Source organism: Glycine max, chromosome 3, assembly GCF_000004515.6.
Source record: "Glycine max cultivar Williams 82 chromosome 3, Glycine_max_v4.0, whole genome shotgun sequence".
NCBI classification, from domain to species: Eukaryota; Viridiplantae; Streptophyta; class Magnoliopsida; order Fabales; family Fabaceae; genus Glycine; species Glycine max.
Genome location: NC_016090.4, coordinates 13,962,678 through 13,979,137, shown reverse-complemented (window position 1 = coordinate 13,979,137; position 16,460 = coordinate 13,962,678).

Sequence of the window (16,460 nt, the reverse complement as noted above, 5' to 3'; positions counted from 1 at the left end):
TTAGTTTCACTTTAGTTATTAATCAATTCGATTAAGAATGAGAAATCCCAAAGAGAAAACGTCCGATTGATTTTCCGCTTTATTTTACTAAAAGATGTTTTTTTGATTATTTATATTTTTTTTTTACCTCTTTTTTTGATTTCCAACGTGGTTACGGCATGACCGAACGGTCGGAATTTATTTTAACCGAAGTTAATGGATAATACAATTCAAACGTTCGGTGGAAATTTATTTTATTTTTAAGTTAAGCGAGAAGTGACTTAAGTAAAATGGCTTAAGCACGTCAACAGGGGGTATAAAAAGTAAACAAAACGAGAATAAAAATGCACGAAACACAATGTGGACCACTACGGGTACATAGAATGAATCGAAAAGCTTGGTTCGAGGTACTTACCCGTTGAAGATCGAAGAACGATGAAGAACGAATGAAGAACGTCGAAGAACGGTTGAAACCTTTGCGAAATTCTTCACGGAAAACGTTACGGAAACGTTTCGGAAGCGCCTCGGCTTAGATTTTCTTCACGGAAACAATTTTTCCAAGCAAATTCGAAAGAGAGAGAAGTGCCTAAGGGGCTGAACCCCTTCCTTCTTGCCTTCCTCCCCTATTTATAGCAAAATAGGGGAGGTGGTTGCCGCCCAGCTCGCCCAGGCGAGCTCAGCTCGCCCAGGCGAGCAGGGTTGCTTCCTCCAGAAGCAACCGCCTTCTGGAGGAATATTCCAGAGGGCCCAAGTGGGCCTGGGTGCTATTTGTACCCCCATTTTTACTAAGTACACCCCCCTCTGCTGTTTTTTGGTGATTCTTTTTTCGTAAAGTTACGGAAACTTACGAATTTCGTAACGATACTTGTTTTCTTTCCGTAATGTTACGGAACCTTGCGGATTACATAATCATCCCCTTTTTGACTTACGGAATGTTACGGAACCTCACTTAATTATGCAACGATACTTCCATTTGATTTCCGGTGTGTCACGGAAACTTACGGATTGTGCATCAATATTTTTTTGGTTTTTCGGCATGTCCTGGAATTTCACAAATTGCCTAATGATGGGTGCCAAGCACCTCACGAGGACCAAAGAATGGTCGCACGTCATCGAGCAAAGGTCCCCGGACGAAATTAGGGTATGACACAACACAAACGATCTGTTGAATTTTTATTTTGCATTGATTAAGTGAGATTACGGCACAATTAATCCATTGAAACTCGCTTTACACAAAGAAATAAAATTACCGATGGTAGAAGAATGAAGATGAAGATGCGAAGAGCAAGAAGGGACCCCTACGGGTGCATAGAATGAATTCACAACTTCAAAACTAAAAACTAACCAGTCGACGAACAAAGAACGATGAAGAACGGACGGAGAACAATGAAGAACGATCACGAAATCGATCAAGGAAACGTTACGGAAGCGCCTCGGCCTTGATTTTTCTTCTTGTTTCTCCCTTTTCTCACTAATTTCACTGAAAATCTCTTGATTTTAGGTGTTGGCCCCTTCTCCTCAGCCCCCTCACGCCTATTTATAGGAAATGAGGGGTGGAGGTTGCACAGCAGCTTGCCCAGGTGAGCTACTTGCTTCCTCCAGAAGTAACCTAGCTTGCCCAGGCGAGCTGGTTACTTCATCCCCAAACTTCCTAGTGGGCCCAGGGGCTGAAAAATGCCCCAAAAGTAACCCTTATGCCCTCCTTTTGAATATTTTGCACATTTCCTTTTGAAACATCACAAAACCCTACGGATTGTGTGGCAATTAGTGTTAAGCAGCTCAATTCGGCTTGCGAGAATCCAAATGTTGGCAAACGATCATCCCCGGACGAAATTAGGGTATGACAAAGGGAGAAGGGAAAACAAATTTGAGAGAAAAAGATAGCATAAAAACATATCGGTAAATGTAAAAACTGACCTAATATGTCTCTATTTATAGCTAGGATACTCTCAGCCTATTATTTACTCTATTTATCTTTATTTTATTATTTTATAAAAATGAGCTATATTTTTCTCCCTATCAAATGAATAAACAAAACATATTTGTTTTATTTTCTAAGAACATGTACTTATTTTATTTATCTTAAAACCATTATTTTAATTAATAAAAAATTTTCTCCTTATTTATTTAATTACAAAAATCTCATTATTTTTCTAAAATTATTTTTAATTTATTTTACAAAAAATGAGGTGTTACACCACCTCCTCCTTTTTCAGCTCCACCGGTTCTACCCTATGTTGTATTGGTAGCGGTGTCACCTTTCTCGTCTTCTCATCCTCATTTCTCTCTAGATCATTTGTACACCTCCAATGATGTTGATTCATTGGGGGGTGCAAGTTATAAGCTGGAGCAGAAGACCTCAGTTGGTTTTGTGTTTTTTATAAGAACCTTATTAGGTCAGTTGGAGTGCAGAATGCTATGGATTTTGCCAAGGTCTTCCTCCAAAGAAGTCTAGCAATTCTAGAGGAGAATAGACAACAACACTAAGAAGCTATGCACAAGGTGGCATCCTTGGAGGCGGAGGTTTCTAAATCGAGGGCTATTACTCACACTGTAGCCTTCGCTAAAGTTGTGAAGTCGAACCATCAACCATCTTTCATGGTTGGCAGTGCCCTTTCCAAGTTGTTACACACCAGATTGGATGGTTATGAGTTATTCGAGCGCTGCAAGGGCTTGCAGTTGGAGAAAATTGATTTGATTGGCAAGGTAGAAGGCATTGCAGTAGAGAGGGACGAGCTTGCCAAGGTGGTTGCTGAGTTAGAGGCCCAGTGTTAGTCGATGAATACGACTAACTTTTATGTATAAAACCTATGTAAATTGTATAAAACTCCTCTGATTTATGGTTGTTTTGTAGTATTGTAATTACTTTTTGTTAAAGATAGGTAATAAATACTTAGTATGTCCATTTTGTGTGTTTAATAATCATTTTCTCTCAATTTCAGGTTAATTAGGCAAGTTTGTGAGGTGTTGATTTTCACCCTTTCGCTAAGCCAATATGTTGGCTTAGCGAGCCATCCGCTGAGCGCAACACTCCTTGGCTGAGCGCGAGGAAGAATTTGGAAGAAGGATGAGTTGTGTATTTATGTTAAGCGAAGTGTCATCCAGAAAAGTGCACTACTTCAGTACATCCGCTGAGTGGGAAAAGGACGCGCTAAGTCGAAATCCATTAATGAGCGCTAAGCGGTTCAGAATTGCGCTAAGCGCGTAAGCACGAACAAAGCCACCTATTTAAGCCTGAAATCAGATTTTGAAAGGGAGTTTGGGCCTTTTCTTGAAGCTTCTACATGTCTAGGGTTTTCTAGAGAGAGAAAGGTCTAAGTTCCAGAGAGTTTGAGATATTTTGCTGTGTGAAGACCTGCAGAGAATCGACCTTGAAGAGGAAGCTATCGTGAGAACTTGAAATGAGTTTGTGAGTGATTGTGAGGTTCTAGAGGTGGAGGAGACATCCCCACCACTTGTATTTCTTCAATCCTTCATCTTTCTCTTCTCTTTGTTGTAAAGGAAGCTTCCCAGTTATGGAGAGCTAAATCCTCTATTGGTTCTTCCTTGTAGGTACTGGATGTAAATACCTGTATATATATTTTAATGATGTTTTGTGTGTTCACTGTGCTATCAGAACTTCATTCTACCATGCTTTTGCCTTGATCACGTAGATGCATGTGTTTTCAGGATCATTCAACAGTGGAAACTAGTCAGATTCTTAGAACTTGATAGGATGGTGCTAGTTTATCATATTATCACGAGGGATCAGGGTACGATAGTCTAGTTGTTGTATGTTTGTCTTAATGCGATTCTGGTCGAATTTAGTCCAACAAGAGGAATCTGCGAACGATGCCTGATCAAGATTAGGCTAGACTATCATGAGGAATCGGGGTTTAGCATTTCAGGAGACACCATAGAACACATGAGCATTGTTAAGTAGATAATATCCTTTTAACATTAGGCACCTATTAGGAAGACCAACGTGTTACCTACTTGTCTTTACACATCATTACTCATGTGATTTTTCTTTTAATAGTTAGTTTACATACCTGTTCATAATCAACACATCTCTTTTCATACTAGACACCTATTCACTGAATATAGCTTTACCAAGTAACACAAGTTCCCTGAGAGTTCGATACTCGGTTCTTACTGTTTTATACTACTTGCGCGATCCGGTGCACTTGCCATGACCGAACACCCAGCTGAAAGAGTTGGAGTCCAGGATGGAGGAGTCCGAGCTACAGGCGAACAAGGAGAGGGAGACCAGCAAGGAGCTTAGAGAAGAGCTAATAATGTACAAGAAGGAGGCTATGGAGCATCATGAAAAGGGCTTTAACAAGGCTGTTAGGTAGGTCGGGTTCTTCACCAAGGACCTTGATTTGGGTCTCTTTGACCTTTTCAAGGACGTGAAGGATGATGTTTTGTTTGACAAATAAAATATTGTTGTGGAGGAAGAGGCTAGCGGGGAGGAAGAGGATGCTGAAGAGCAAGGCGATGGTGCCACTATTTAGGCTGCCTTTGATTATTTTCTTTGTCATTGGATTTTGGCTGCATAGGCCTTGTAATTATGATAATTTGTTCTTCTTCAACGCATATGCTTTCCTTCGTTGATGAATTTTGCATAGTATGTATGTCTTGTGTGTTTGCTTTTGTCTATGAAATGCTCTGTTACTTGTCATAGTATAAATAGGTCGCCATGATAAGAATGCAGTCTTTGATGGCGTGGGAAGCAAGACCTTGTTGAAATGGAGGCAAGACTTTGGTAATGTAGGAGGCAAGGCCATGGTAATTTAGAAAGCAAGGCCTTGGTAGTTTCGTGTGAAATAGAGAAGTATGAAATTGTCTTAGGTTTGATTTCAACCTGACTAAAAGTCTTGTCACTGTTTCCTTTCACTTTGCAGAGCTTCTCCTTTGATGCTTGTGAGGAGTTGATTTGGTTTGCACTTGGTTGAAAGTCTTGTCAACCGTTCTAGTGGTAGGTCGTTTAGCCTTGTGGAAACTAGACCTTTTGATTGTGGTCATTGTGGTTCTTAAGGAGTGAGCTGACCAAGGGGGTGTCTTGGGTTTTGTAAGAGTGTGTATCAAGGGTGGACCTTGGGTTTTTGTACCAAGGGCGGACCTTGGGTTTTTGATATTCCTGCAAACTTGTATTCCTGCATAAATAAAAGTTAGGAGTAGAAAAGATTTTCAAGGGTAGACCTTGCGTACTTTGAGTTCTTGTGGAGATGGAACTTGGCAGAAGAAGGGCTCACTCTGGATGGACCTAGGGTCTAACGAGCCTTAGACTAAGGACTTGTTTGCCCTAGGTTTTGACAAGCCTGTAGAGCTGCATCAAGGCTTACCAAGGATAGACCTTGGGTTTTGTGAACCTGTGAGACTCATCAAGGTAAAACCTTGGGTTTGACGAGCCTTTGAAGAATCGACCAGGGAATTATTCATCCTGGGTTTTGGATAGACTTACCAAGGGCGGACCTTAGGTTTTGTGAGCTGTTGGAGAATTGAGATTCACCAAGGGTGGACCTTGGGTTTGACGAGCTTGGTGTATGTAGAGCCCATGTCGTACTCTTGCATACATGTCACTTCGTGGAGTGGTATGTACTAGAGACATGGTGTCATGCTTGTGCATAAATGTCATCCGTGGAGTGGTATATACTAGAGACGTGATGCGATTCTCTTGCATACGTGTCACTTATGGAGTGGGTTGTATTAGAGACATGGTGGCGTGCTCTTACATACATGTCACTTGTGGAATGACATGTACCGGAGACATGGTGGCATGCTCTTGTATACGTGTCACTTGTGGAGTGGCACATACTGGAGACATAGTGGTATGCTCTTGCATATAGGTCACTGGTGGAGTGGGACGTATTGGACACAGGTGGCGTGCTCTTGCATACGTGTCACTTGTGAAATGACACATACTGAAGACATGGTGGCATGCTCTTGCATATGTGTCACTTATGGAATGGCACATACTGGAGACGTGGTGGTGTGCTTTTGCATACGTGTCACTTGTGGAATGACAAGTACAGGAGACGTGGTGGAGTGCTTTTGCATACGTGTCACTTGTGGAATGACACATACTGGAGACATGGTGTCGTGCTCTTGCATATGTGGCACTTGTGAAGCGACACGTACTGGAGACATGGTGCTCTTGTATACATGTCACTTGTGAAGTAACACGTACCAGAGATGTAACACCCCATTTTTCGTAAAATAAATTAAAAATGAATTTTATTTAAAAATAAATAGAGTTTTAGAAAATGATGAGATTTTTATAATTAAATAAATAAGGAGAAATAACTTTATTAATTAAAATAATGGTGTGAAGGAAAATTTAAAAAAAGATATTTTATTTATTCATTTGATAGGAAATAAAATAGAGTTATTGTTTATAAAATAATAAAATAAGGAAAAAATAGAGTAAATAATAGGTTGGGAGTACCCTAGCTATAAATAGAGACACATTAGGTTAGTTTCAGACTGATGATATGTCTCTACGCTTCATCTTTCTCTCAATTTCGTTTTTCCTTCTTCCTCTCCCAAAACTATCTTTTTCTCATCCAAACCTATCTTAGTAAAATGACGATGCCAAACTCATTAGTTGTTGGATCGTCATGAAGTTTGAGCACCAGGTTCGGAACTCATTTACGAACACTCTCACTGTTGGTATTTGAGAAAACATTTCTGAGGTGAGAGAAATGCCCTTCGCATTGTAGCTTTCTCTTTTCCCGTAGAGACCTAAAACCTATCCCAGTAAAACTACGATCTCAGACTCGTCAATCGTTGGATCGTCTTGAAATTTGGACACCACCTTTGGAATCCACTTTGGCACATTTCCATTGTTGGTATTTGTAAAATAGTGTCCACAGAGAGAGAAAGGTCCCTCGCACGGAGACAGTAAAATGGAGGCTTCAATCCCTTCTCTTTCACTCTAACGCTTGGAAACCCTAATAGAGAAACCAGAGGAAAACTTGAGAAATGTTGTTGCTAGAGATGTTGCTATAACTGCTAGAATACACATATGAGCCTGCTTAGAGGTAAGAAATGACTTTATCGCAATTGGGTTAGAATGAACATGTGTAGGGATCCTTAGAGGATTAAATTAGGATTATTTTGGGATGTTTATTAAATTATAATTTTTTCTTTATGATTATAAACATGATATTGTTGTATTTGACGAACAAATTGATGTCCTGATGCGAATTGGTTGATAAATAGAGTGCTCTTGGTGTTTTCATGTTTTTTTTTACCTATTGTCATACCCTAATTTCGTCCGGAGACCATCCGTTGTTGGGATGCGACCCTCGTTTGACCACTTCGAGGTACTTGGCACCCATCGTTAGGCAATTCGTGAAGTTCCGTGACATGCCAGAAGTCAAAAGAAAGCATTGTAGCACAATCCGTGAAGTTTCGTGACATGCCAGAAATTAAAAGGAAGTGTTAGTGCGCAATCCGTAAAGTTCTGTAACATTCCGGAAGGAAAAAAAGGGATGATTACGTAATCTGTAAGGTTTAATAACATTACGGAAAGAAAACAAGCATCGTTACGAAATTCGTAAAGTTTCGTAACGTTACGGAAAAAGAATCACCAAAAAAGAGCAAGGGGGTGTATTTAGTAAAAATGGGGGTGCAAATAGCAATCAGGCCCACTTGGGCAGAATATTCCTCCAGAAGGCGGTTGCTTCTGGAGGAAGCAACCTAGCTCGCCTGGGCGAGCTGGGTGGCAAGTTTCTCCCCTATTTTCCTATAAATAGGGGGAGAAGTGAAGTGGAAAAATGTTCAGCTCTCCTGGTAATTCGAGATCACTTGAAATTAGTGAAAAAAATTGTTTCTGTGAAAATCCAAGTCGAGGCGCTTCCGTAACGTTTCCGTGGGTGATTTCGCGAAGATTTTCAACCGTTCTTCATTCGTTCTTCGTCGTTCTTCGGTCTTCAACCGGTAAGTTCCCGAAATCAAACTTTTCAATTCATTCTATGTACCCTTAGTGGTCCTCATTTGTTTCACGTGCTTTTATTTTCATTTCATTTACTTTCCGTACCCCCTTTTGACGTGCTCTAGTAATTTACTTAAGTCATTTTCTCGCCTAATCAAAAATAAAATAAATTTCCACCGATCATTTGAATTGTAACATCCGTTAATTTCTGTTAAAATAAAATCCGACTGTTCGGTCATGTCGTAACCACGTTGGAAACCAAAAAAAGTAAAATAATAATATAATAATAAAAAATATCTTTTAGTAAAATAAATAAAAAAAAATCAATCGGACGTTTTTCTTTGGGATTTCTCTTTCTTAATTGAATCAACTAATAACCAAAGTGAAACTAAGGCTAAAATCAATTCATAAACCAAACGTTTTGTCTTCGCCTAAAAAACGCCATTTTCAAAGGTCCAACGCCTTGAAATGGTCTTTTCCGCTTTTATTGGTTAAGTGTAGATTTCTAAAAGGCCTAAAATCAATATGTAACTTTGTTACCTCTTTCAAAAATGAAGAAATCATTAATGGTCCAACGCCTTAATGTTTTCTCACTTTTCAAAAGAATCGAAAGATGGTCTAATGGTCCAACGCCTTAAAATGACCTTTCGTTCAATAAAAACATATCTTGCAAAAAAGGATAAAAAATAACATAACCAAAACGCTTTGTTAACAAAAGAACTACGTAGGTCTGATTTTTTCATCACAATTGAGGAATACGTAGGAGCAAAGGGAAACGCCCTTGTCGACCACAAAAAGATAAAAATATAAAAAAGCATAAAAAAGACATAAGAACGTAAAAAGGGAAGATAACATAAATTGATGTCATATTTGCACATTTGATTAAAGGCTGCCGTCTCTTGTGACGGACGCGTGGGGTGCTAATACCTTCCCGGTGCGTAAATACAACTCCCGAACCTTTCACTTAAAGTTCGTAGATCACGTCTTTTCCGATTTTTCTGACGTTTTCCTCAAATAAACGTTGGTGGCGACTCCGCGCGTATTCCTTTCTTGGAACATGCACCCGCGAGTCACGCGTCGCCCTCCCGCCGAAGGGTAGGTTGCGACAGTTGGCGACTCCACTAGGGACTGTTTTTAGAGAGTTAGGCCATTTAATCTTGTGCAAATGTTTTACCATGACTTTCTCCTTTGTTGGCTTCCCTTTATTTTTCTTATGTTCTTGTGTATATAACTCTTTGATGCTTTTAGCGCATTTTTAAATGTACGCATGAGGTAAATATTTATTCACTTGATGCACACAAACACCAACACTATTTGCACACACGGTGAGTTGAAAAAGGGCCCTATACCCGGGTTCGTGGGAACATAAGGAGTGGAGGTGAATATGTGATCATGCTAGGTCTCCGACTTGCTTGATTACAGTGAACCCTCATCTAGAGTTTTTCTCTTTGATAACATATTGTTGCTAGTAGTCCCTATTGCTGCAATATGTTCTTCGAAGAGGATGATACCTCTAGAGACCATCAAGAGAGATATGACCACCTTGGGGATTATCACTAAAAACTTTTTTAGCTCTCTCCCATATAGGTCCCTTTGAATAGGGGCACGAAGCGAACGCACTGCGTGCCATTTTTTCACACTGCCATGCATAAGTGTCATGTACCCTTTTGCTTATATTTTGTGAATATTGTCATACAGTACACTCCCGTATTGTGCCTTTCGCATATGCATCACGCACGGGTTCTGTCTTGATCTCCTCTCTTTTGCAAACCAATGGAGGGTCCGTGTCACCTACTTAAATACATACGTCGGGCACTGTGCTACCCCAAGACGTTGTATCTAAGATGGAGACAATTTCCCGGGTTCCCGTATTCATAAATGGCATCTGTGTCATGTGCATTCCTTCATGCATTCATCCATTCCACCTATGATAGATGTCGGAGTTTTGATTCACACCGGGTTCTTGTTTCACTTTAGTAAACATGGGGACAAATCAAACTGGCAAAAGGTTTTATCAAGTCAAGATTAAGGGCCTAGATATCACCAGCATTAAGGAGTTGGGGCGGTTGATGGGACCTCTCGAAATGCAAGCCTTCCGCAAGGCGTACGGAAAGATCTTAGATTTGACCATAGCAGAGATATCCACAGAAGCCATTGCATCACTCACCCAATACTATGACCAGCCCTTGAGATGCTTCACATTTGGAGACTTCCAATTAGTACTGACCGTTGAAGAATTTGAGGAGATTCTAGGATGTCCTCTTGGGGAAAGGAAACCGTATCTTTTCTCCGGGTTTCTTCCCTCCTTGAGCAAAATTGCAGTTGTGGTCAGGGATTCGGCGAGAGGATTGGACCGCATAAAGCAAACTCGAAACGGCATAGTGGGCCTACCACGGAAGTACTTAGAAGGCAAGGCGAGGGATATGGCGAATCAAGAGGAGTGGGTCCCGTTTATGGATGTATTAGCATTGCTAATCTTTGGGGTTGTCCTCTTTCCAAACGTGGATGGTTTGGTGGACTTAGCCGCAATTGATGCTTTCCTTGCATATCACCATAGCAAAGAGAGCCTGGTGGTAGCTGTCTTGGTGGACTTATTTGACACATTTAACCGAAGGTGCGAAAAGAGTAGTGCACGGATCATCTGTTGTTTACCCGCTCTTTGTGTATGGTTGGTTTCACACTTATTCCAACATGACATAAGGCATCCATGTCCGCTCCGAAGCCATCGCTCGTGTGTCGGAAAAAGAAGAGTAGATTGGGACCAACACTTGGTTGGGATAGGAGGCAGAACAGTCAACTGGTTTCCACGATGGAAAGAAGGAAAGGAGGGAGTTCTCTTCTCATGTGGGGGCTACCCAAACATCCCGTTGATAGGAACGAGGGGTTGCATTAACTACAATCCCGTACTTGCTATAAGACAGTTAGGGTACCCCATGAGGGGAGCACCGACGGAAGAAAGCCTGTCTCCTTTCCTTGTGAGAGATTTTGGCGCGCAAAATTTCAAGGTTATACAAAGAGTCCATAAGGCGTGGGAAAGCCCGTTAAGGAAAGATAAAGAACTTAGGGGCATTCGTAATGGCATCATTGGTGGTTATCATGAATGGCTGAAAGTTCATACACGAGGTTTAGATTGGCTCTCCAAGTTAAAGATTATCAACGAAGAGAACTTCGAAGCTCCAGAAGAGGATGAAGAAGTCCGAGCTCTGAAAACTGAACTAGGAAAAGCGAGACTTGCCAAAGAAAAATTCAAGTTGGTCGCTATAGACGTCCGGAAAGAGTGTGTCGGGTTACGAGAAGAAAATGCAGCTACCGCAAAAGCCCTTGAACAAGAAACCAAGAGGGCTCACAAGGAAGAGCATGGCCGTGACAAATTCCGCGGAGCGTTGTGGGGTAACAACAGTGAGCTCAAGCTTCGAAGGGAAGAGAGAGACCGATCACGAGCACATAGCATGGTTTTAAAAGAAGATTTAGCCGTTTGCTCAAGGTCCAAAAGAAACTTATCTTAGAGTTTATGCGAGACAGAGACCAACATGTTAGCTATCATCACCACTGCCCACGAGCATAGGGTGGCAGACGAGTATGCCCAAGTGTACGCGGAAAAGGAGGCTAGAGGAAGGGTGATCGACTCGTTACACCAAGAGGTAACCATGTGGATGGACCGATTTGCTCTTACCTTGAACGGGAGTCAAGAACTTCCCCGATTGCTAGCCGAGGCCAAAGCAATGGCAGACACCTACTCCGCCCCCGAGTAGATCCACAGACTTCTCGATTATTGTCAGCATATGATAGATTTAATGGCCCATATAATTAGGAACCGCTAGGGAACTTGTATTGTCACTCAGATCTTGACTAGTTATAAACTTTTTGAATAAAATGAGTTCATCCCATGTTTTTACTCCAAAAGTCAATGCGAATCAAATCACCCTTGCATTCTATCCCTAGCATGCATTCATAATTTTTACCTACTCCTCACGTTTGGTTTTTCTAGGAAAAACACCATAACTAAACGTGCCACAAGGCATCCCTATCGCACCAAATCCAAATCTAGAATGATGGGTGACCAAGAGGAGACACAGGAACAGATGAAAGCCGACATGTCGGCTTTGAAAGAACAAATGGCTTCTATGATGGAGGCCATGCTAGGAATGAGGCAACTCATGGAGAAAAACGTGGCCATCGCTGCCGCTGTCAGTTCGGCTACCGAAGCAAACCCAACTCTCCTAGCTATTGCGCACCATCCTCCCCCAAATACGGTAGGACGAGGAAGGAACACACTGGGGCACAACAGCAACCCCCATTTGGGATACAACCGAGCGGCTTACCCTTATGGTTGCCGCCTAATTACGCGCCGCCAGTCATGTAAGATGATGTGGGTCATATCTCTTCTCCCATCCTTGAAGGGGAGCCTCCTCGACAGCCCGATGAGGTCTACGAAGATCATCAAGAGTATGCCCAAAGGGATGTCGAGTTCTACCCCCCGATCCACATCGAGGGGCCGGCACCCAGCACTTTGCCTCAACCCAACCTCACAGCACAACCAATAATCTTGTCCACAGAAGGACCACCCCCGGCGACCGAAGAAAGAAGGAAACTCGATCTCCTCGAGGAGAGATTGAGGGCTGTTGAAGGCTTTAGTGACTATCCATTCACGGACATGACGGATCTTTGCTTGGTACCGGATGTTGTTATCCCCCCAAAATTCAAAGTGCTGGACTTCGACAAGTATAAAGGGACAACTTGTCCTAAGAACCATCTCAAGATGTATTGTCGCAAGATGGGCGCGCACTCTACGGATGAGAAGCTATTAATACACTTTTTCCAAGATAGCTTGGTCGAGGCCGCGGTTGTTTGGTACACTAATCTGGAAGCTTCCCGCATCCGTACTTGGAAAGACCTGATTACTGCTTTCCTAAGGCAATATCAGTATAATTCCGATATGGCTCCTGATCGCAGTCAGCTACAGAATATGTTCAAGAAGGAAGGTGAGACCTTTAAAGAATACGCACAGCGATGGAGAGACCTGGCAGCACAAGTGGCCCCTCCCATGGTCGAAAGGGAGATGATCACCATGATGGTAGACACCTTGCCAGTGTTTTACTATGAGAAGTTGGTAGGCTACATGCCGTCCAGCTTCACGGACCTAGTATTCGTCGGGGAAAGAATCGAAGTAGGGTTGAAAAGAGGGAAGTTCGATTACGTTTCCTCCACAAGTGCCAATGCTAAAAGAATCGGAGCAACTAGGGCAAAAAGGAAGGAGGGAGATGCCCACGCCGTCACTTCGGCGCCCGCATGGGTCAAACCCCCGCAGACATCTCATGGTACACATCAGTACGCGCAACATCATCCGAGCTTCTCAGCTCACGTCGGGAACTCCTCTAATTCAGCACCTGTGCAGCCTAAGGCACCCGTCCAGAGGGATGCCCCCAAAGTTCCAACTCCAACCACGACTCGCCCGGCCGGCAATTCCAACGCAATGAGGAACTTTCCCCCGAGGCCAATTCCAGAATTCACCCCACTCCCAATGACGTATGAAGATCTCTTGTTGTCCCTCATCGCCAACCAACTGGCCGTAATAACTCCCGGGAAGATCTTCCAACCCCCTTTCCCAAAGTGGTATGATCCTAACGCAACTTGCACGTACCATGGGAATACCCCAGGGCATTCCATCGAAAAATGCTTGGCCCTTAAATACAAGGTCCTACATTTGATAGATGCTGGATGGCTGACATTTCAAGAGGATCGGCCCAACGTGAAAACCAACCCGCTCACCAATCATGGAGGGGGAGCGGTTAATGCCATTGAGTCAGATAGGCCGCGTAGGTCTAAACCTTTAAAGGACATGGCAACCCCTAGGAGCTTTATCTTTGAGGCCCTACAAAAGGGAGGTGTGATTCCCCACGGTGGGCATAAAGACGATTCTTGTTTGTTGCATCCCGACGAGCTACATAGCATTGAAACATGTTTGGCAGTAGGGGAATTGTTGCAGCGAATGATAGATCAAGGCCGACTGGAAGTCGGTGATGAGGGGAGGGAAGAGCAGCATATATGTATGAAGTCCGTGGATGAGAGAAGTTTTGGAAGGCCTAAACCTTTGGTGATATATTTCACCAAGGGCACAGCTTCGCAAAAACCCTGACACCCCTCAGCAGCTAAACCTGTCCCTTTCCCTTACCAAAACAGCCACGCGGTCCCATGGAGGTACACACCTCCGAACAAAAAGGAAGAAGAAGCCACCGACATCAGTTCGTTGTCGGCCAAGGTAACCAATATCACGGGGCTGAGCGGTGTGACCCACAGCGGTCGCATGTTTGCGCCCCCCGACCTACCAATTCAGCCCATGAACGTCAAGGGGAAGGCAAAGGTAGTGGAAGAACAAGATGATAAAACGCCCCTCACTCCGAATGAGGATATTGCGGTTAAAGGTCTTCCGGAGAGAAGGGATGGTTATGGCAAGAAAGAGGTGTCGCTAGAGGAAGCCAGCGAGTTTCTCCGCATAATTCAGTAGAGCGAGTTCAAGGTTATTGAGCAGCTCAACAAAACCCCGGCCAGGGTCTCGCTGTTGGAATTACTCATGAGCTCGGAGCCTCATCGGGCTTTGCTAGTAAAGGTTTTGAACGAAGCCCATGTGGCCCAAGATATCTCTGTAGAAGGCTTTGGAGGGCTCGTCAATAATATCACCGCCAACAACTATCTCGCCTTCGTCGAAGAAGAAATCCCTGCCGAGGGAAGAGGGCATAACAAGGCTTTGCATGTATCAGTCAAGTGTATGGACCACGTTGTAGCCAAGGTGCTCATCAATAATGGTTCCAGCTTAAACGTGATGCCCAAAAGCACTTTGGATAAATTACCGTTTAATGCTTCCCATCTAAAGCCAAGTTCCATAGTAGTTCGTGCCTTCGATGGCACCCGCCGAGAGGTTAGGGGAGAGATCGACCTCCCGGTACAGATAGGCCCTCACACTTGTCAGGTTACCTTTCAAATAATGGATATTAACCCCCCTTACAACTGCCTGTTGGGATGCCCGTGGATCCATTTGGTGGGAGTCGTTCCCTCTACACTCCACCAGAAATTGAAGTTCGTAGTGGAAGGGCATTTGGTTATCGTATCGGGCGAGCAAGACATCTTGGTGAGTTGCCCATCCTCTATGCCATATGTGGAGGCCGCGGAGGAGTCATTAGAAACCGCTTTCCAGTCTTTCGAGGTGGTAAGCATTTCCTCCGTGTATTCCTTCTCTGGGCAACCTTGCCTGTCAGATACGGCGGTAATGGTGGCCCGGGTAATGTTGGGGAATGGTTATGAGCCCGGAATGGGTTTAGGCAAGGACAACGGCGGCATAACTAGCCTGATAAGCGCCAAAGGAAATCGTGGGAAGTTTGGGTTAGGCTATAAACCCACAGAGGCAGATATAAGGAAAAGCATTGCGGGAAGGAAAAGCGGAAGTCAAGGCTCGCGATTAAGACAAGAAGACGAAGGAGGCCCGCTCTGCCACATAAGTAGGAGCTATATAAGCGCGGGTCTAGGGGACGAAGGCTAACTCATTGCAATATGCGAAGAGGATGCTCCGAGTGGGTCAGATTTGGTACGACCATGCCCTCCTGATTTCCGACTAGGAAATTGGCGAGTGGAGGAGCGCCCGGACATTTACGCGACAAGCATAATGTAAACCTTTTATGGCTTTAAAAGCTCTACAGTTGGGCCTAGGCTTTAGAGTTTTCTTTTGTTAAGGCTTTGTGTCTTTTGTTCCTGAATTTATAATACAAAGATCTTTCTTCATCCGTTCCTACGTCTCTACCCATTCTCATCCATTTGCATGTTTATTTCTTTACATTTAAAACGCCAGATCTGACGACGAGTCCCTCGAAGGTACTAATACCTGGGACCCACCCATCGATTTCGAGCAAGAAACGAATCAAACAGAAGATGAAGAGAACGAGGATGTGGGACTTCCCCCGGAGTTGGAAAGGATAGTCGCCCATGAGGACCAAGAAATGGTGCCTTATCAAGAAGAGACAGAACTAGTAGACTTGGGAACTGGCAGTGGAAAAAGGGAAGTAAAGATAGGCACGGGTATGACCGCACCCATCCGTGAAGAATTAACAGCCCTGCTAAGAGACTACCAAGACATCTTTGCTTGGTCGTACCAAGATATGCCCGGTTTGAGTTCTGACATTGTACAGCACCGATTACCCCTAAATCCCGAGTGTCCCCCGGTAAAACAGAAACTGAGAAGGATGAAGCCCGAGACATCCTTGAAGATAAAAGAAGAGGTAAAGAAACAATTTGATGTTGGGTTTTTGGCTATCGCTCGGTACCCAGAATGGGTTGCCAACATTGTACCAGTCCCTAAGAAGGATGGGAAGGTGCGAATGTGTGTGGATTATCGAGACCTGAATCGAGCCAGTCCCAAAGACAACTTTCCTTTGCCGCACATCGATATCCTTGTGGATAATACGGCCAATTTCGCTTTATTTTCCTTCATGGATGGGTTCTCCGGTTACAATCAGATAAAGATGGCGCCAGAGGATATGGAAAAGACTACCTTCGTCACCCTATGGGGGAC